A 22,001-nucleotide genomic window follows, 5' to 3' on the forward strand; every position below is an offset into this window, starting at 1 on the left:
CATGGAAATTAGATAAGAAATGCTTTGGTTTTGGAGTGGTTCTTGTCAGCTATAGTGCAGCAGTTTTCAGCATGTAGTAGTGGTGGAAGAATTAAAATTTGGCAGTCCATATGAGATCAAATGAAGCTAAAATTTTTATGGCTGCTAGATAACTTAGTAAAGAACATCTCCACCAAATTTCGTGGTATTTGGATTTGTACTTTGAGAAATATGCTTAGTTCTTTGGAAAGTACAGAATCTGCCATAAAAGTGACAAGTATTGGATTGATCTAGAGTCACTTTGATTGAAAGGTCCTCAAGTTGGAAACATATTTACAAGTGTTTGAGGTACCTAAATTTGGTTTTGAATTGATCTAGAAGCATGACAAGATAAGAGTACAAGGTCATTTGATTGAGGAGTGTAGTTTGCACATATTTGGTACTCAAATTGGAAGATCAAGATCAAACTCAAGATGAAGTTGAAGTTTAAGTTCTAGTGACTATTGGAAATTATTTGGTAGAAAAAAAAGAACTTAAACAAGAAGAAAGAAAAGGACTTAAAGAAGGAATCAAGGTTACTCATCAAGTTAAGTCCATCACTTGGATCAATCAATCAAATCATTTCAAGTGAGTATCAAGAATGGTTCTTGGAGAGAGGTCACTTCTCCCTAGTGTAGGGGCTTGCCGCCTATGTGTAGGTAAACCAAGTGTGGTACTTGGAAGGCTAACATGGAAGTGGTGATCCGAGGAACATTTGAGATGCTTAGTTGAAGCAATCAAAAGGATTGATCAAGAAAAGCAAGCAACACCCAAAAGAGAGCTAGTCATGATATTTCAAGTGGTATTCTCAAATTGATGCTCTTATGCAAGCAAAGATCAAAAGATAAAGCAAGTCAACCACAATAAGAAAGTGCACTTGATCATAAGTGGTATTCATTTCATATGGGTGAAGAATGGAATTCAAAATTGGTATCTATTGGTCTTCATCAAGCTTTTAATTGGACTTCACATTGCTATTGGAGTAATGAATTGGAATCTATGTGACTATCCTCTACTCCAACATAGCAAAGGTATCATTGTAATGTACATGATCATTTCATCCCTTACTAGTATGCGGTTAGTGCATATAGTACATGCTTTATAGGATCATGCATTACAAATGAAATGTTTTTAATTCATGGCCTACCACTATTGCTTGAATGATTACTTGATCTAGTGGTTAGTATATGAATTTGTTTATGAGCTAGTAAACCCAAGAACTTGACTTAATTTGGATTGCTAACAAGTGACAAGTACAACATTGGCAAGATAACCCTTGCAAGAGGTGTGAAGAAGCTTGTCATTGGTTCAAACCGGACTTGAAAGCTTAAGCAAATCAATTTAGTTCAAGTCACATAAGAAGCTCATGATAGTGATAAGAGTACAAGCACAAGACAACAATGCAAATGGATATCTAGTTTGTATGTTTCAACTCACAAGTGATATCCTATAAGTGGTACTCATGAAGATAGCAAATGTTCAAGAAATGATCTTTATTGATTAATCAAATAAGTGGTTCCATACTAGAAGATTCTTTCAAATGATATTCACTTCCTACAAGTGGTATCTATACATAGTATCAATCATGCAAGATGATGGTTCCACAAGTGATCCTCAAATTTAAGTGATCATCAAATGAAGAATGCATCCCTCACCTACAAGAGCTTAAGTGAAATAAAATGGATGACCCATGCATAAGAATGATAAGATACAAGTAGTACAAGTTGCAAATTCTAAATGGTATCTACTTGTGGTGTCATTCCAATATTCAAGTAATGTCCATAAAAAATACAAGTCTCAACCATCTACCCCAAAGAGCATACCTTTGCATCAATAAGAAACACACCTTTTATGGAAATTGATGACAAAGGGGGAGAGATTGTACAAAGATATGAAAGCTTGGTTAAATGGGGGAGAGATTGTAAAGTGGGAGAGATAAGATATGAAAGCTTAGGAGGTTGGACATAGACATGGACAAAGAGGGAGCAACATTGGAAAAAAAAGATGGATCAAAATTCTTGGACAAGAGAAGCACACAAGTAGGGGGAGCAAGCTCATGAACTTTGATCGATTACATTTGATATGTGCATAATCATGTGCTTACTTGCATTGCATAAAGCTTTTAAATTCAATATGCATGCTTGTGTGGTGTATGCTAGTTGTAGAACTTAGATGATGATTTGATAACTAGCATGCATAGGATGATAGCTAGACACTTGGTATGCTTTTTAAGTAATGCTAGTACCCTGCTTTTAATGTTGATCTCACAAGGTATCTAGTGTTTTATTATCAAGTGATATCTAGCTAACCATGGTGCTAAGAATGAACTTAAAGGTGCAACTCCGATTGGTACACGCTTCAAAGGTTTATTTTATACACCTTAGCATCATTTTGTAGTATTTACTCTCCCACAATTTCAATCTATGCATATGTGCAAGCTTCAAATTAAATACTCTAGCACATATGTAGGGGGAGCTAATACTACCATTTCGGATTTGTGGTACTTCTCCAAAATCATTTACACATGGTAAAATTGCTTGGGCAAGCAATATGAATCCAAAAGAGCTTAATTTCCATATCTTTGTAGAGTTGTCATCAATTACCAAAAAGGGGGAGATTGAAAGGTCCTTGTTTAGTTTTGATAATTGAGTGACAAACTAGGTGGACTAATTGTGTTTATGTGAGATACACAGGTGATTAGTCCACAGGTACATGTGTGTGAGCAACATATGCCATGAAGGTGAAAATGGCTTGGAGATGTTGCAAAGCTCACACATGTGATGATGAAGGAGCTTAAACGCACATGAGACATGACATTGAGTCATGTGATCAAGGTGGAGAAGATCAAGACAAGACTTGGCTTGATGGACCGGTTGCAAGCGTGAAGGGCAAGTCGAAGGCTTTGGAGTGATGGACCGCGTGGCGGTGAAGCTTGAGCAAGACTTGGCGCCGATGGACGATGGCAACGGTGAAGAGCAAGTAGAGTCAAGATCGATGAACCAATATGATCATGTGATGATATGAAGTGGATCATATCATTGTTGATCATGTTGGTGCATGTGTTGCATCGACGTTGAAGGAGATGGAATGGAATGCGCAAGGCAAAGGTATAACCTAGGGCATTTCATTTCACCGGTCATAGGTGTGTAGAGAAGTTTATGACCGGGTTTAGGATAGATGGCCGTACTATCAAGAGGGGCAAACTTGTTTGCATATCGGTCATCTAGTGCCACTCGAGTGATCTAACTTTGCATTGTCGCTAGGATCGAGTGGCGTGGCAAGTTGAGTGGCTAACATCCTTTGGGAAATGATTGTGAAAATGCTAACACACATACACATGTTGGTGTACACTTGGTGGTGTTGGCACATTTACAAAGGAGGTGGTGTTTGCAGGGGTGAGATGGGTTTGGGTCCCTCTCTCTCTCCCGCCGAGCTTGTGAGGTGGGATTCGGCGCTTTTGGGAAAATGGAATGTCTATTTTCTATTGCGCCAGATGCAAATTCTTGGTGGTTAGCACATTGGTGCAAGGGTAAAGAAGTTAGAAGTGAAAACGAGTTGGTCGTGAAGATGCCGGCGTCGGTCAACTGACCGGACGCTGGATCTGAATGCACCGGACGCTGGAAGGCTGCGTCTGGTCAGGCTGACGTATGGTGACACAGTAACAGGAGTGTGACCGGACGCTGGCTGCGTCCGATCGCGTTCGACCGGACGCGTCCGATCATGCTCGGGAGCTTACTGGAAACGACCGGACGCTGGGGGTTCAGCGTCCGGTCAGTTGTGTGCTGCTGCGTCCGGTCAAGTCAAATGACCGTTGGAACCGGGACACGTGGTCGTCTGCGGGCGACCGAACGCTGAGGTCCAGCGTCTGGTCAACACGACCGGAGCGTCCGGTCATCCCGACCGTTGCCCAGTGAAGGGGTAACGGCTAGTTTAGCCCTTGGGGCTATAAATAGAAGTGGCCTTCGGCCATGGCTGGTGCGGAGCACCTTGGGGGACTTTGTGTCCATGCTTGTGAGTGCTTGGGAGCCCTCCATCACACATATACTTGATAGTGATCATTCGATTGTGTGAGTGAGCGATTCTAGTGCGATTGCATCGTGAGGTTGCATCGAGTGGCACTAGGTGATCGAGTTGCAAGCCGGTGGTGCTTGTTACTCTTGGAGGTTGCCACCTCCTAGACGGCTTGGTGGTGGTCTCCGTCGAAGCACGCAAGAAGCTTGTGCGGCACTCCGGAGAAGTGCTTGTGAGGGGCATTGTGCTCGCCCCGCGGGAGCCGCAAAGAGCAACTTTAGTAAAGCGTGTCATTGAGCTACCCTCACTCAAGGGGTAGGTTCTTGCGGCGCCCGACGTGCGGGCTTAGCGGGTGATGCTAATTAGCCGCCGAACCACCAAGTGAGCGGTCAACACAACGGGGACTAGCGTGTTGGCAAACACGTGAACCTCGGGAGAAAAATCATCGTGTCAACCTTATTCTTCCCGTTGGTTTGCATCCCCGTTACACAAGCTTGCAATTACTTTTATACATATTAAGCTTGTGTAGTTGCTCTTGTAATTAGATAGCTTGTGTAGCTTGCTAATTACCTTCTTGCTTGTGTAGCATAGAAGTAGCTCCCTTGCGTGGCTAATTTGGTTTTAGTAACCTTGTTAGTCACATTGCTTAGTTTATGTAGCTAAATATTTGCGCTCTCTAATTAGGCATTGGTTGCCTTGTTATTGAGCATTGCTAGTGAGCATCGTTAGCTTTGTGCTTTTGCTTACTAGCATGTGTAGGAGCTCCCTTGTCGCTTAAAGTACTAGTGGCCTAGGTTTGTGTAACCTTGCTCCTAGAATTATTTAGGAGAGCTCTAGCTAGCCCGGCACCTTTGTTGCATAATTGTTATCTTTGCAAGGTGCTAGTGAACATATATAGTGGGGTATAGTCTTGGCTAGACCGATAGTTTTAATTCCGTATTTGTATCGATTAGCCTACGCAATTAAGTTTTAGAAAAGACTATTCACCCCCCTCTAGTCGCCATCTCGACCCTTCAACCTTCTCGTACTTAGGGTTTATCTCCCACCTATTGCAAATGACCAGTTCTACTTTGGTTGCTGTAAGTATTGCCTTCTCCCAGCTGGGGATGAAAACTAGACCGTTGGGCGCGGTCTCTCCTAGTTCTCGTACCTGAAGATGCTTTTGTGGGACATGACTAAGATCTAGCAATGTATTTGAAACTATGAAGTTATGTACTAAACTATGTTGCTTCCGCAAATTTGAACTTGGTTTGTAATATTTTATTTGCACTCTGATGGATGTAATCCGGATGCCACTTGCGAAATGTTGTAACGAATGATGTGTTGTGTTGAATCACTACGGTCTTGGTTTGTATGTCGAGAGTTGGTTGAAATCCTTCGTGATTTCCGGACTACCGGGATTATAGGAGCTTAAGTACAGGAATTTGATCACTTCGGTGATTGTTTTTGTACTTACGTTCTTATGATTTGGTCGGTTCTGTTACAACCAAGGTCTTGTTTCAAAGCTCTTCTTTCTTGTCAACTCTTTCCTCTCTAGCAAAATATGGTGATTAATGTTTAATCAAATTGACGTAGTTATAATTTATTTGATAATTTTAATATGTTTATGCCTGTTTGTTAGAATTACTTTGCATTTGAACTAGGTGTCCTGTAAAAACGATCATTATAGTCATCTATTTTCTTGTTAGCAAGTTTGTGAAAACATATGCTGATTTGAAATATATTGCTGCCAATTTGTTGAAATTAATCAAAGTTTCAAGTGCGCATGTACAACAAAAAGATTTTTAAATTACAAGAAACTACATATGAATACACAAATAAATTTCAAGATCATATGTAAATTTCTATAGAAAAATTCGTACGTTTCTTCATGAAAAGAATTCAAAATCTGGTAAAAATATGCTTTTTTAAGATTCAGATACCCGAATTTTATTCAGATCCGAAAGTGAAACCTCATCCTTCGTCCGTGTGAGATGAGCAGCAAAATTTTGAGGCCCCTCCCCGCCGGCCTGCCGGCCTGCCAGCGCGCGCCACCACGCGCGCGCGAAAACGAAAAGCATCCTGCGCCGCTGCGCGCGCAACTGCGCCCACCCCTGCCGTCCCCGCCTGGTCCTCAAGCCCAATCCCATTCACTTCTCTAGTTTCCGCATAAAAAATTCTCCAAGAATCCGCAACAATACGAACCTATAGTCCTCGACTCGTGACACCCAAACCCCACCCTGCCCGGCGGCGCCTCGATCGGCTACGGCGTACAGGCTGCGGCTACTCCAGACGCGGCATCTCCTGCTGTCACGGTCAAGCTCACGGTAGTTCCACCAATTCTGATTCGAGGTCCTGCCCATGGCGTGAAGGCTTGACAAGCAACGGTGAGTTTTTGTTCTACTGCGGCTCCTCCAGATCAGCAATGTCCCGTCCTGGGGCGCTAGCAGGCGTGGCCGGCTAGTCACCCTGCGCCTGCGGCAAGGTGGCCGGACAGGGCCTCGGCAGCTTCGGGCAACATTTACATTGACGACACCCAACAACTGCTCGAGGAAATGCACACAAGGTACACTACAACTAACTAACCCTGTAGATATTAGCCTTTTGATCTATTTGGAGTTTTGTTAGTTACCGTGTCCTCATTAGAATTAAAAGCATTTGTATGAAGCATGGAAGACGAGGTCAAAGATTCTGACTTTCTCGTTAGTTTAGGTGTTTTGGTGTATGGATTCTTATTTTCTCGTTAGTTTAGACCTGCTGACTTATTTTTTTCTCCAATTTTACTTGTTAATAGATGCAGTGTCAAATTTAGTCTACACTGGCACAGTGGCACCTCTCCCTGCACAATATTTTCAACACATACAGTTTAGATTGGATCAATGAGTCTGCACCCTTCCCAGGAAGAATATCTTATTAATACATATTCTAGGTAAAGATCGACAATTTTTTGACAAATGGTGCTTTAGTATCTTCTTGCGATAATTGGTTCTAACATGTTCCCTTTTATCTGTCTTTCAGGTTTAAAGAACTGCTGGTATTACCTGCCAATCTGCCGTGCTGCTACACTCCTTTTAACAGGTGTTGAACTACTGTGCACCTGCCTTTCATCTGCTCATCAAGGTACATCTGGTTTTAGGGGGGATATATAATTTTTTTATAAGATAGATAGTCACATTAAAGCTAGTTGCAAACATCGGTTCGCAAAATAGCAAGCATGAGGCAAAACATAAAACATGATAGTCTGGGAGCATAGTTCTGTATCCTTGCAGATAAACTAGATATAGCAAAACTCCAAGCACATTCAGAGGATTTATGTGTTAGCAGCAGCCTGGTCATTGCCAACATCACCATGACACATCATTCACATTCACATAATGTTATTTCACTTTGTGCTGCCTATACCTTATGCTGTAGCAGCTACTTCGCTATTTAACTTTGTTAGTACAATAGAACCTCTTTAGTTCAGACAACGCGTCTGATGCATAAACATTTTTTGTAGTATAACACAACCTTGCTATTTTTCTTGGAAAAGGTACAGAGTTTTTTTTCCTAAACTGATACATAGTTCATGCTACATAAATAGACACAGTAGCTTACTAATACCGAATTAGGCTAATGGCTTGCGTTGATTCGTTTTTAGACTGTACAAGACTACAAGGAGACCTTGTGCCCTTAATTTAGGATTACTTCCTTTGATGATGTTTGCTTACTCTGAATAATTATTTTGGTAAAAATTGCTCTGAATAATTTGTTGTGTGAAAAATTGTGTAGCTGACAAATCTTGATCTCGAACTGACTGACTTGTCAGTGTTACGATCTGTTGTTGCTTAGCTGCAGACCATGGCATGCTCTACTTCTAACAAAGCTGTAACACCCCTAGTGTTAAGCAACACTAAAACCTGGTCATGATCATCATCTTGCATAGTGAGCATCCATAAGTAGCTAACCATGCTTTGCATTCACAAAAATCAATGTTAATTATTAGCTTTGCAATGCATTGGTGTGGTGTAATGAGCAAGAACAAAAAAAATCATTTTGAGGTACTTTGTGATCTTCTATTTTTGAATTTCACTTAAACACTTGAAATTATGCCCTAATAAACTTTGAGGTGTAAAGTGTGTACTTTACACTAGTGTTAAGTGTAGGGTATGGATTCAAGTCCAAAAAATTAAAAATTGAGCTCCAAATTTGAAATCAGGATTGAAATCCAGCACTTGGTCATAATTGGTTGTCTTGGAAATCAATAAGGAATTCAATTTTGGAGTATTTATTAAAATGAATTTCATAAATAAACTTGTTACAACTTTAGCATCATTTCATAGTATGAAGTTTGTACTATGCAATGGTGTTATTGGGTGTGTTGTTTGTTTGATAATTAATCACTAATTAATTCACCAAAATAGATAAACTAACTGTTTTCCAAAACCCTAGCTGAAAAGTTCAGAGATCAGTTTCAATCTATCCTTGTTCTTGAGCTTTGATCTTCTAAACCAGTTAGAACTAGAGCTCGATCCTTAAAGCGAAGTTGGAACCTGCATGAAGATGAACAAGTCTTGTTCTTGGATAATCTTGAGTTGATGCTTGGAATCTGGAGAAAAAGAGGAGAGGATCGGGCTTCAGGCGGTCCTGTTCATCACTCACAACCTGCCTGCCTGCTTCACCGGTGAGCCACCGCCCTCCAGCGCCGCTTTTCCCACACGTGGCACGCAGCTGCTCGCGGTGGCAATGCCAACCAGCTGCTGGCATGCCCAAAAACGTCGACCGTGTCGACTTAAGCCCGAGCCGCCGCTGTCCTCTCTCTTTTTCCCTCTCTGCTCGTCGTCGTTCATCTCTGACTGTCGGTCGAATTCGTTGTGGTCGCCGCAGCTCAGCCCAATTCACCGCGCCCATAGCTTCGCCTCGCCTTTGCGCTCTTGTTGAGCCAGTTCGTAGCGCCTCGCACCGCCGGAGTTGTCCGCGCCAACGTTTCTAGCCATGACACTCGCCATCGCCGCCGTACGTGCCCTCTCCGTGGCCAGCCCACTCCAGAGCTCCTTCCGCCAAACGCTTTCATGTTTTAGCCTCCTTGAGCACCGGTGATGCTCGTTGTCTTCACCGTTGATCCTTTCCTTCTCAAGTCGCATCGAAACATGTGCTCGCTGCTGAGTTCACGTCGTCAGAGCCGCCGCCGTCGACTACAGCGTCGTCTGGTCCGTCTCCGCTTCAACCGATTAGCCGAGCTAGTCGTGGTGATCACCCTGAACACGTAGAGGCTCTTAGCTAGGCCAATTAGGGTTAGGTATGGCCGAAACGCCGCCGCGCCGCCGTGCGTAGTCTTGCCGCTCTGCCATGGCTGCGGGCGAGCTCACGCCGGTACTGATTCGTTCCACCAGTAGATATTTTGAGTTTGCGTGAGCACGGGGAGGTTGTTGGTGGTCTCCCCATTGTTGCTAACCCGCCGCCGGCCGTTACCGCCACGTCGGAGCGTTGTCGTGCCGCCATGGCCGACGTCGAGCTCGTCTTGTAACCCTAGCTGTTCGTTTTATGCCCTAGATCGATGCGTTGTCTTGCCCTGAGCATGTTGGTGTCCTTGCCATCGCCGATGACCTCACCGACGGCGAGGAATTGCCGGTCAACGGCGGTGACCCCGTGGCTGACCGCGGGGACACTGTGCTGTGGACCCGGGGCCCCTCTGTTAGTCACTCTGGCTAGCGGGGGGGGGGGGGGGGGTTAGGTGAAAAATGTTCTCTTCAGTTTATTCTTTTTCAGAAATGATTAAATGAACTGATTCTTGCTTAATTTATATAAAATAGTAGAAGTGTGATAAAATCATGAAAATTTTTATGTAGCCTCTTCAAGATGTGCTCTACCTAGGAAAAACATGAAATGATGAAAATTAATCGTTTTGTATGCTTAAAAATTATCTCTTTTAATTAATAAATGGATTTTTCATGATTTTTATAGGTTAAAATAAATATATTTTAATCATGAAACTTTTTGTGTAAATGTTATGTGCAATAACCTAGCTCCACAAAAAGTTTGGTCCTGTTTTGATAAATTTTAATTATCCACTTAATTACATGCCTTTATTTAATTAATTAATAAATGCTAAAATAATTAGGATAACTCATAAAATTACTTAGGTTTGATTTTGGATTGATTGTAGACCTTGGGACACAAACACCTCTGATGCTCCTTGGCAATTCAATTACTTATTGGTTGTACTTATATTCAACTTGTTAATAATAATGCTAAAATTGCTTTGTGAGTAATTAACTTAATTTACCGTGAAGGAAAGTTGTACTCAAGTTAAATTACTCTTGTTTGATCATCATAAACATGCTAAGTACATCATCATTCTAAAGCATGCATATTTACTTATGTTTAGTGATTGAGAGTGGAATCTCGTTGTTGAGCAAGTCCCAGAAGTGTTTTTTTTGTCAATGGAGTTGGTTATCTTTTCTATGGTTTTCTGAAAGTGTCTGACAACCCCAACACCGCAGGCAAGCCCCGGAGCATAACCCTTCCTTGTGTTTTATAAACGTTATTCACTTAAGTCTTATGATTGATGCATTTAAGTAAAATAGGAGTTGTTTGATACCAACTGCTTCATGCCTGCCTTGATATCTCAATACTCATCCTTGTCACCCTGTTAGTTATAGTAGTTTTATAATGCTTAGCCATGCTTAGTAGAAAATGGTTGGTTAAGAAGTTTATGAGGCAATGGATCTATACTTAGGGAAGACCCTGAGACTTAATGATGATATAAATTTAAATTGAGACCGGTCGGAATCCTTGCTTGCATCAAGTTTGAGTCTTGACGTAGTGCACCGCCTGTGTCGATTGAGGACCGATCGTTGTAGGCCCACTTGTGATCGTGACTTGTAGTACTGACCACATACTCTGATAAGCCTGATTACTTGGCTATTCTATTATGTGAAAAGACAACTACGCACTGGGAGTGGGAGATAGCGAGAGTAGCGTGTACCCATCCTATGAATCCGTCCGGGATGGCGCAGGGAGGTGGAGTACTGTATTCTCGGGTAGCTCAGATTGGTTCATATTTTGGAGGATCCGAGTGAAGGTTGATATACGTAGGTCCGGGACCTGCGTATGTCGTGTGGTAAGGAAACCCCAGCTGGGCCAAATCGATTCGAATGGCCGCTACTTCTTGGAGAAGAAGACTCGATCAACTGACATGCATCGTAGTTAATCAATGGAACAATAGTACTTATGATCATGTGATGAGATGCGTAAAGAAGTGATTGCTTTAGATCAGTTGCAAATTGGAGACCGATAATGATTTAACTTGAGCTAAAACCTTGAAATTAAGGATCAACTTTTAGGAAGCTTTTCTGCAAAAGTTAATCTTGATTCTTGCTACAAACTTACCTTGATCCCCTTAAAACCTGCATATCCTTGGAGTCTTTCCTTTTCGTTGGATAAGTCTTGTTGAGTACTTTTGTAATCAGGATTTGTTAACCCTTGTAGGAGGAGAGCCAGCATTAAAGAAGTTTGTTGTGCACCCTCGGGCAGGGTGAATCTCTCTTGTGTGTTGTTAAGTGGTACCTATCATGCTACCCTACTGCCTAGTTGGCTGAAACTTATGAATTGTAATAACTTAATGAATGATTTGTAAACTTATGGTTAATAAGGCTTCCGCTGTTTATTCCGATGTAATATATTTGTATAAACTGTTGTAATACTGCAATGCCTTCTATGACGTATCCTGTTCGTAAAGAAATAAGTGGATGATTCGGGTTTCCCGAGGACACCCGACAGACTACTGGAGTTGTTTGATCCCCATGTGCGGCAGTCAGAAGTCTGGAAGACAATGACGGGCACATGTGGGCCATATAACATGGGCGGTTCTGCCACAAAAACTATGCAAAATTCAGAAGCTACTCTACAATTTAGTAAGTTCAGAACTACCCTTATGTGCTATCTTGTTTCTAATAGACCAAGTACATGCTAATCTCAAATGTGTAGCTAAGTTCATAGCTTAATTTAATAATGCACTTTAGTAGTTCAATGGAATTAAATTCTCTTGCTAGGAAGGTGTGAATGTCTAGCAGGCTGGTAAACGAAACTGATTCAACCTTTGCTTGGCTATGAAATCTTGTGCATCAATTGCTAGTTAAAGAAATAGGAAGCAGACTGACCTGCACAACTTGCAACATCCTTGTAGGATAGAGGTCAGCACAGTATACCACCTATGGAACAACCATGAAGGAGACCAGACTAGAACATAACTGCTTGTAAGATTGGTTTTGGAATGGCTTATCCATATGTAGTAGGTATAGAGGTTTCGTGCAGGCCAAGTATGTACACGAGAACTTATAATTTGTAGGTTATTTGATCCTTAACCATGTTTCTTTATTATAGGTTTGAATTGGCATATTGCTGGACAAAAGAAGCATTAGAGGCAATTTTCCAGTGTTGATACAGACTCTAGCTTCAATTCAGGTCAGTCATTGCAGCTATATTAACATAATTATTTAAAATAAGTCTGATGCAACATATATCGAAATTGTCTTGGTTTTAGATCCTACATCATTTTCCAAACATAGTATAGCCACATTCTTAGATTATTTTTCTTTTTCTGGCATTGCAGGTTACTATTGTTTGTGGCACCCCTAGTCATCTTGTTACATGGCCAGAGTATGATGGATACATGGTCAAGAAGTTGGAGAGCATATACGACTGATTTTTAATTGTCAAACTCTTTGTGAATTTCATATGTTATATGTAAAATGATCGTGATGATGGTTGGTCCTATTCTAGATATCTCCTTGAAAACACCTTGGATGCGGTTTCCATATCACCTAACTCTGTTATGAAGGCAGTTTTTAAAAATTGTTTCAAATAGTGTTCTTAAAGTATACGTCATTAGTCAATTTTTTGTATGACGATTACTTATTTGATCTATCTACTTTTTTTTGGCTACCATGCCTGCTGGTATTTATCATATCTTTTTTATTTAAATAACCAAGTTAGGTTGGTTGATCTAGTATATCAGAAAAGTACGTGGATTGAAAGCATCTAGACCCCTAGTCGGGTTTCGGTGATTAATAACAATACGTGATTACTGTGACTAACGTGTGTTTTACAGAGACAATTAAGTTAGGTCACGGCAATGGAGATCGATTGGGCAATCATGGTGGTCATGCCCCTACGATGGAAATCGTTTCGGTTTTCAAAGGATGGACGATAAGGTTAATGATGGACTAGTTCTAAGTGTCGTTTGGAGTTGAAGAGACACTTAGAGTAGTTTAGGACTTTGTTTTTTCCTTTGACCGTACTATTAAGGGGGATATGGACGGGTAGCTTGATCTAGGTGAGTCTAGTGAGTTAGGTGTGGTGCACACTTGCTAAATCTAACGCTAGGTAGCTCCAAAATAGCCCTTAGATCCAATGGAGCAAACTTCATTCACATACGTTTGAGATTTGGAAGTGAATGGAGGGTCAAATACTGGCTAGACGCTGGCTCAGGGTCCGATCAGTTCATTTGACCGAGGTGTTTTCGTCTGGTGCGACCGGACGCTGAGAGGTCAAGTGACCGGACGCTGAGGCCAACGTCTGGTTGACTCCAGTAAGGTTCTAGAGAAGGAAAATCTCAACCGGACGCTGGCCAGCATCCGGTCACACTGAAAACACTGGAGTTCGGGGTGAACTGACTGGCGCGTCCGGTCAATATGACCGGAGCGTCCGATCACCCCGCAGAGGCACATAACGGTTAGTTTTTCAGTCCATGTTATAAAAACTTCCTCCATTCGTGTGTGGGGGTACTTTTGCTCATTCCAACAGCTGAGAAACATCTTTGAGAGTGCCAAGAAGAGCAAGATCCTAGTGAGGTGATTGAGATTTGAGAATCCCAAAGAGAGCCCTCATTAGTGAGATCAAAAGTAGCAAAGTGTGCATCCACAATTCTCATTAGGCTTGTCGTGGTCAAGTGAGAGTTCGTGCTTGTTACTCTTGGTGATCGCCATCACCTAGACGGCTTGGTGGTGATTGAAGAGCTTGGTGATCACCCGGCGGAGCTTGTGGATAACCCAACTCAAGTTGTGAGCGATTGTGGGTGATTCACCACGACGGAGTGTCGAAGAATCAACCCGTAGAGAGCACTTGATCCTTGCGCGGATCAAGGGGGAGATACACCCTTGCGCGGGTGCTCCAACGAGGACTAGTGGGGAGTGGTGACTCTCCGATACCTCAGCAAAACATCGTCGCGTTCCTCCTTCTCTCTTTACTTTGAGCAATTCAATTCTTGTCATTTACATTCTAAGAATTGCCATGCTAGAGTAGGATTGGAACTTATGGTGCTAAACTTTTGTGCGTTAGCTCAATAGAAACACTTTCTAGGCACAAGGAGTTAATTGGGCTAACCGTAGAGTTTAATTATTGCAAAGAATTTTAGAGTTAGCCCAATTCACCCCCCTCTTGGGCATCTTGATGCTTTCAATTGGTATCGGAGCCCCGTGCTCATGTATTTAGGCTTAACTGCCTAAAGAAAAATGTCTCACGGGGATGGACCTCCTTCTATCTTTGAGGGGGATGATTTTCCATATTGGAAAATTCGCATGGAGACGTACTTAGAAGCTCTAGATGTTGGAATACTTGGAGCCGCCTCAGAAGGCTTCCCAAAACCTCGGGATGCTACTAACCTACAAGGCGATGAGTTGAATTATGAAAAATGGAATGCAAAGGCTAGAAACACCATATTTAGAGGCCTTTGTAAAGATGTGTTCAACCGGGTGAGGAACCACAAAGACGCCCATGCACTATGGTCGGACGTTTGTGCGCTCTATGAGGGAACAAAGAGTGAGCGTGAAGAACGCTATCATCTTGTCATGAAAAAGCTTAACTCTTTTGAAATGCTTCCTAAAGAATGTGCTAATGAAATGTATTCACGCTTGAATATTCTTGTAGAGGAAGTCAATGGGCTTGGACTAACTCAAATGCAACCATCCGATGTTGTAAGAAAGATCTCGAGTGTCCTCTCCATTGACAAATATGGGCATATTGTGACCGTGCTTCATCAAGGTGATCTTTCCACCGCTACACCGACACAAATCTTGGGAAAGATCAATGCTCATGAGATGTACATGCACATGCACATCACACGTCAAGATAGCTCATCCTCTAACAAGAAGAAAGAAAAGGACTTAGCATTCAAAGCTAGTCAAGAGAAGGACAAAGCAAGGCTTGAGTATGAGAGCTCAAGTGATGATGAAGTTGATGATGCAAGCCTTGCTCTCATGGTGAGAAAAACCGCCAAGATGCTAAAGCAGCTCAACAAGAGTGGCATCAAGTTTGATGGCAAGAAGAAGAAGTTCTTCACTAGCTCTAGAAGTTAGCCAATCTCCGAGATGGATTGCTACAATTGTGGAGAACTTGATCATCTAGCTCACCAATGCACAAAGCCCAAGAAAGACAAGTTCAAGAATAAGAACAAGGGCAAGAAGGATGACTCAAGTGATGAAGATGAGAAGAAGAAAGACAAGCCATACAAGAAGAGAGATGGCAAGAAGAAGGACTTCCACAAGAAGAAGAAGAAGAGTGGAAAGGCATATATAGTCGGTGATTGGCTCACGGACATTGATTCATCTAGTGGCTCATCCGATGATAATAGTGACAACGAGAAGGTGGCCGCTATTGTTATTGACTCTTCATCATCTTCACCGCCACCATCGTCATCATCCTCTACACACCTATGCCTTATGGCCAAGGGTGAATGCAAGGTGAACTACAAGACCGGTGGAAGTCATTGGGTTATTAATAGTGGTTGCACACAACATATGACCGGTGATCCTCGTATGTTCACCTCACTAGATGAAGAAGTAGATGGACAAGAGAGAATCACATTTGGGGATAACTCAAAGGGTAAGGTTAAAGGATTGGGCAAAGTGGCAATATCAAATGATCATTCTATCTCAAATGTGCTATATGTTGCTTCATTGAGCTTCAACTTGCTATCCGTTGGACAATTGTGTGATCTTGGCTTCCAATGCTTGTTCACCGAGAAGGAAGTTGTTGTATCTAAAAAGGATGATGATCAAGTGATATTCAAAGGATTAAGATACAACAACCTATATCTAGTTCATTTCACCTCCGAAGATGCAAATTTGAAGACTTGCCTATTCACCAAAACAACACTTGGGTGGCTATAGTATAGAAGACTTGCTCATGTTGGGATGAGCTCACTCAAGAAGATAATGAAGAATGATTTGGTGAGAGGGTTGAAGGATGTGAAGTTTGAGAAGGAAAAGCTTTGTAGTGCATGTCAAGCCGGCAAGCAAGTTGTAAATACTCATCCAACCAAAGCTTTCATGTCAACCACAAGAGTGCTAGAACTCCTTCACATGGACTTATTTGGGCCAACAACATATAAGAGTTTGGGAGGAAATCTTTATTGTCTTGTGATTGTTGATGACTACTCAAGATGTACATGGGTATTCTTCCTTCATGACAAATCCGAAGTTGCATCTTGTTTCAAGAAGTTTGCCAAGAGAGCACAAAATGAGTTTGAAGTGAAGCTCAAGAAGATAAGAAGTGACAATGGGAAGGAATTTGACAACACAAACGTAGAAGCATATTGTGATGAAGTTGGGATCAAGCATGAGGTCTCCGCAACATATACTCCTCAACAAAATGGTGTAGTTGAGAGAAACAACCAGACATTGATCACTCTTGCAAGAACAATGCTAGATGAGTATAACACCCTCGAAGCTCTATAGGCGGAAGCTATCAACACCGCATGCTATGCATCCAACCGCCTATTCCTTCAAAAGTTCCTTAGCAAGACACCTTATGAGTTGCTCAATGGGAAGAAGTCGAACATCTCCTTCTTTAAGGTGTTTGGTTGCAAATGCTACATCTACAAGAAGTGGCAACACCTAGGAAAGTTTCAGAGACATTGTGATATTGGTTTTCTTGTTGGTTACTCATCAAAGTCCAAAGCATATAGAGTATTTAATCATGCCACTGGCTTGGTTGAAGAAACATATGATGTGGAATTTGATGAATCTAACGGCTCCCAAGGAGCACATGAGAATCTTGATGATGTAGGTGATGAACCTTTGAGGGAGGCTATGAAGAACATTCCGGTTGGAGACATCAAGCCTAAAGATGATGAAGATGATGTACAAGTGATTGATCCATCTTCTTCATCAAGTGTGCCACAAGATGATGATAAAGATGGGAGAGTAGAAAATGAAGACACTCATGTCTCCCATGATCAAATGGTGGTACAAGCACAAGATGTTGATGCTCCACAACCTCCTCCTCAAGTGGCCAATAGAAGAAATACACCTCTACTATAAGATCATCAACAAGATATCATCATAGGGAGTCCATCAAAGGGTGTAATGACTCACTCACAAAAACTTGCTTCATTTATTGCTCATCACTCTTTTGTCTCTTGCTATGAGCCTACCAAGGTAGAAGAAGCTCTTCAAGATCTGGATTGAATAAATGCCATGCATGAAGAGTTGAACAACTTCACCCACAATGAAGTTTGGACTCTTGAAGAGCGGCCAAAAGGAGCAAGAGTCGTTGGAACAAAGTGGGTGTTCCGCAACAAGCAAGATGATCAAGACGTAGTTATGAGGAACAAGGCAAGACTAGTTGCAAAGGGGTTCTCTCAAGTTGAAGGATTGGATTTTGGAGAGACCTTTGCACCGGTTACAAGACTAGAAGCCATTCGTATCCTCCTTGCATGTGCATCACATCATGAAATAAAACTATATCAAATGGATGTGAAAAGTGCTTTTTTAAATGGCTTTATTAATGAACTAGTCTATGTTGATCAACCTCCCGGGTTTGAAGACCCTAGATATCCTAATCATGTTTATAGGTTGTCCAAGGCATTTTATGGGCTTAAGCAAGCCCCAAGAGCTTGGTATGAGCGCCTTCGGGACTTCCTCATTGAGAAGAGCTTCACCATTGGGAAGGTCGACACCACACTATTCACCAAGAAGCTTGATGGGCACATCTTCATTTGTCAAGTGTATGTTGATGATATCATCTTTGGATCATCAAATGAAGATTCTTGCAAAGAGTTTGGTGAATTGATGTCAAAGGAGTTCGAGATGTCAATGATTGGAGAGCTTACATTCTTTCTTGGTTTTCAAATCAAACAAATGAGAGAAGGGATTTTTATCTCTCAAGAGAAATATACAAATGATCTTCTCAAGAGATTCAAGATGGATGAATGTAAGCCAATCAAGACACCAATACCAACTAATGGACATCTCGACCTAGATGAGGGAGGTAACACAGTTGATCAAACTATCTACCACTCTATGATTAGTAGCTTGTTATATTTAACCGCATCTAGGCCCAACATCATGTTTAGTGTGTATATGTGTGCTAGATTCCAAGCTAATCCTAAGGAAACTCATTTAATTACCATAAAAAGAATCCTTAGATATCTTAAGCACACACCAAGCATTGGCCTTTGATATCCCAAAGGAGCTATATTTGAGTTAGTTGACTATTCCGATTCGGATTATACCGGTTGCAAAGTTGATAGAAAAAGCACATCCGGAGGGTGCCATTTGCTTGGTAGATCACTTGTGTCTTGGTCCTCCAAGAAGCAAAATAGTGTGACTTTGTCCACCGCCGAAGCGGAATACATTGCCGCGGGTGTTTGTTGTGCACAAATACTTTACATGAAACAAACTTTGCTAGACTATGGTGTAGTTCTAGATAAAGTACCTCTTTTGTGCGACATTGAAAGTGCGGTAAAACTTGCAAATAATCCGGTTCAACACTCTCGCACTAAGCACATAGATATCCGCCATCACTTTTCTTAGAGATCATGTTGCTAAAAATGATATGTCATTAGAAGGTGTAAGGACCGAGGATCAATCGGCGGATATCTTCACTAAACCGCTAGATGAGGCAACATTTTGTAGATTGCGGAATGAGCTCAATGTTCTTGATTTTAGCAACTTTACTAAAAGATAAGCGTGTGTTGTCCCTTGCATTACATTGTAATATACAATGTGTTTAATTTTTGGTAATGCATATAGGGCTTGTCTAACATGGTTAAGATAACCGTCGTAAAGCATGTGAAGAAGCTTAACCTTGGATCAAATTTGACAAGCAACTAGATTTATCTTCCAAGTATTGCATTGCATATGCATAAATGTTGTTTTATCGTTTATCTTCAATCACCCTCTTATTGCCTATTTTCTTAAAAGAATTATAGCCTAAAGCAAAATATTTTCGAAAAACATGAGGGTTTGAGAGAGGTCACTCACATCAGTCCCAATTGGTGTTTATTTGGATCTTATTTGAGTTGGGACTTGATTGGGAACAGGTAGCACGAAGGTCTTTGAAGGTTTGCTAGAAAAGGAGTGACCGGACGCTGCACCGGACTCTGAAGTCCAGCATCCAGTCAGTTCACAGGAGGTGATCTGCTACTGAGAAGGAGTGACCGAATGCTGCACCGGACTCTAAAGTCTAGCGTCTGGTCAATTCACAGGAGGTGAACTGCTCCTGAGAAGGAGTGACTGGATGCTGAAATAGTGTTCTCCCAGCATCCAGTCAGATGGTGGCTCTGCGTCTGGTCGATCAAAGATGATGAAGATTGCTTGCATTGGACTATGGCTGTGTCCGGTCGGTGTCCACCGAACGTGTCCGGTCGTGATTCCAGGGGTTTTGGACCTTACTGGAATCGATCGGACGCTGGGTGGCAGCGTCCGGTCGCTTGCACCAGAGCGTTCGGTCAATAGGAAATGTGCAGGACCCGGATTCTTTCTTCTTTCCTAATCCAATCCGTCGGGGACACATATAACTCAATCACCGTGCGCATTTTTTGACCTAACCCGCTGACATCGCCACCATCCTTGCCCGCACCGCTCAATGCGTTACCCTACCTCTGCGTGCCACCGCTGCTACCTCCACGCGCCACCGCCTCCGCGTGCCGTCGCCACTGCCTCCACGCGCCTCGCGCCGCTGCCCGCGTAGCCCTAGCGTAGCCGTGTGCCTGCGCCTCAGCGCCTCCACTTCGCGTGCCGCCGCGCCATGCTTCAGCACTGCTCCCGCGCACCACCTCTCGCCCACGCTGCCCTCGTATGCCATCGTGTCAGTGTCCTACCCGAGTTTCGGCGCCATCCATGCTCGCGCCTGCAACAATCTAGCATCACCGTGATCAGGCCCTAGCACCCGCACTGCCATCTATTGTCCTTTCACGGCCGATCCCAAGCTACATTGCTTCGCCGTAACCCTAACCCTAGGATTCCTAGTGGTTTCCCCCACGTATCGTTCCTCTACTTCTCAGGTCGCCGATTCATCAGGTAGCAAGCCCTCGGTTTCTATTTCGTACCTAATTGCTTACTTTCTTAGGGTTTCGTATCTCTAGATGATTAATTGAGATTATCTGTATATCCTCTATTCTATCGTGCAGCGAGTCGGTGCCATTGAGGTCATATTTGCAGTTGTCAGTCAACTCGGGGCCAAGCTCACGAGTACGGATCGAGGCCAAGCCTCGGAAGTGATAGTTGGTAGTTGTTTCTTGTCAGCGGTAGTTGTTCTTTTCAGATTCAACCGATGGTTCGCATCAAGAATGTTGGAGGCGGTCCGGGTGATGTGGATCCAAGGCATCTGCCTCGCTTGCCTGCAGATCCAAAAGGCAAGGTGACAAAGAAACTTGCAACAAAGAAGCATAAATATCCAGATGCAGATACAGCTAGAGCAGCTGTAGTTGCAGAGGCTACAGAGCGTGTCGAGAGAGGAGGTGCTCGCAGTGGAGTCCGGATCATAGATCAGCTTTCACCAGAAGCGAGGCCTACACTTGAGCAGGTTGAGTGCCTTCATGGTGGTCCACCTTGGACTCTCATGATTGGAGGATGACGTGTTGCCATTGATGAGGGTCAGCCTTAGGGGGAGTCATAGGCAGCAGAGCAGACTCTAGAGGGACAATAGGCATAGGAGATAGAGCAGGCACCTCAGCCATAGCTTCACCGCTCTGGTCGTACTCGTGTTCTAGTCACACCGAGGGCAGATACACAGCAGAGGGGTTCTCGTCCACCGCTCAGACCACATGGTCCTCCTCTAGTGACTCATCTAGATCTGAGGGCCGCCACAGCCAAGCAGGTGCAGCAGCTCCGATTTGTGGAGTTTGAGCAGTGGTTTCCGCCAAGGCGAGATGAGCATGCATCAGAGGGTTTCTACACACCATTGTAGGAGGACTTCTACAATGCATATCTTAACAGTGGAGCTATTTTTAGATCTTAGAGGGTGTGCAACATAGAGTCTATTGTTGCAGTAGCTGGAGAGCACATTTGCCCCTACCTTTCTTACCTACCAGGGTTAACAGACTTACTTGGACGGATAGGATTGTATGTTCCATCTTGGGGCCGTCAGTTCTATGCTTCTCTCTGGATTGACCCGTAGCACAGATTCATACACTTTGCATTCAGTGGCAGAGATTATAGGCCGATGAGCACCAGGGTCAGAGAGATACTCAGGCTTTAGGAGCAGCCCGTCTGGCTATATGAGGTTTGCTATGGACAGACAACGCCCCCAGATGTCCTCATGGCGGGATGGTGCCCCCTACAGATCTAGTCCACCACTGCTTCATAGAGCCATTCGGCGAGGGGTCTAGCAGGACACTCGGTGATCTTACTCCCACTGCTTGAGTGCTTGATGCCATTATGAGGAGGACATTGCTTCCGAGGATGGGGTATCGTGAGGGTTTGACTCGCATCCAGTTGTGGCTACTGAACTGTCTGATGCAGTAGACAAAATTTGATATTTGGGATCTCCTTCTATCAGAGATGGAGGACACTATTGCTGAGGGGTTCAGAGGTCACCGACAGTTGCCCTATGCCCACTAGATCATGTTTCTTATTCATAGGGCAGTTACAGTGAGGCCACCTGAGATGCTAGCTGAGTACAGTGGTACTACGACAGAGTTCCCTGCATATAACCTGACTCAGATGATCCGCCATAGTACACCGACTGCACCTAGCCAGCCGTGTCGTCGTCCAGAGGTGCCAGAGACT

General features: G+C 43.0%; 1 long non-coding RNA gene across 2 annotated transcripts; it reads left to right on the forward strand.

Moving 5' to 3' along the window:
- Positions 1 to 6,017: 6,017 nt before the first annotated feature.
- Positions 6,018 to 12,795, forward strand: LOC136484767 (uncharacterized). 2 transcript variants are annotated; one of them, XR_010766201.1, is made up of 6 exons: positions 6,018 to 6,574; positions 6,803 to 6,937; positions 7,027 to 7,128; positions 11,479 to 11,903; positions 12,373 to 12,453; positions 12,602 to 12,795. It is a non-coding gene; the product is annotated as an uncharacterized lncRNA (long non-coding RNA). The 2 variants fall into 2 exon arrangements; XR_010766200.1 differs by lacking the exon at positions 6,803 to 6,937.
- Positions 12,796 to 22,001: the final 9,206 nt, after the last annotated feature.

Source organism: Miscanthus floridulus, chromosome 10, assembly GCF_019320115.1.
Source record: "Miscanthus floridulus cultivar M001 chromosome 10, ASM1932011v1, whole genome shotgun sequence".
Classification (NCBI taxonomy): domain Eukaryota; kingdom Viridiplantae; phylum Streptophyta; class Magnoliopsida; order Poales; family Poaceae; genus Miscanthus; species Miscanthus floridulus.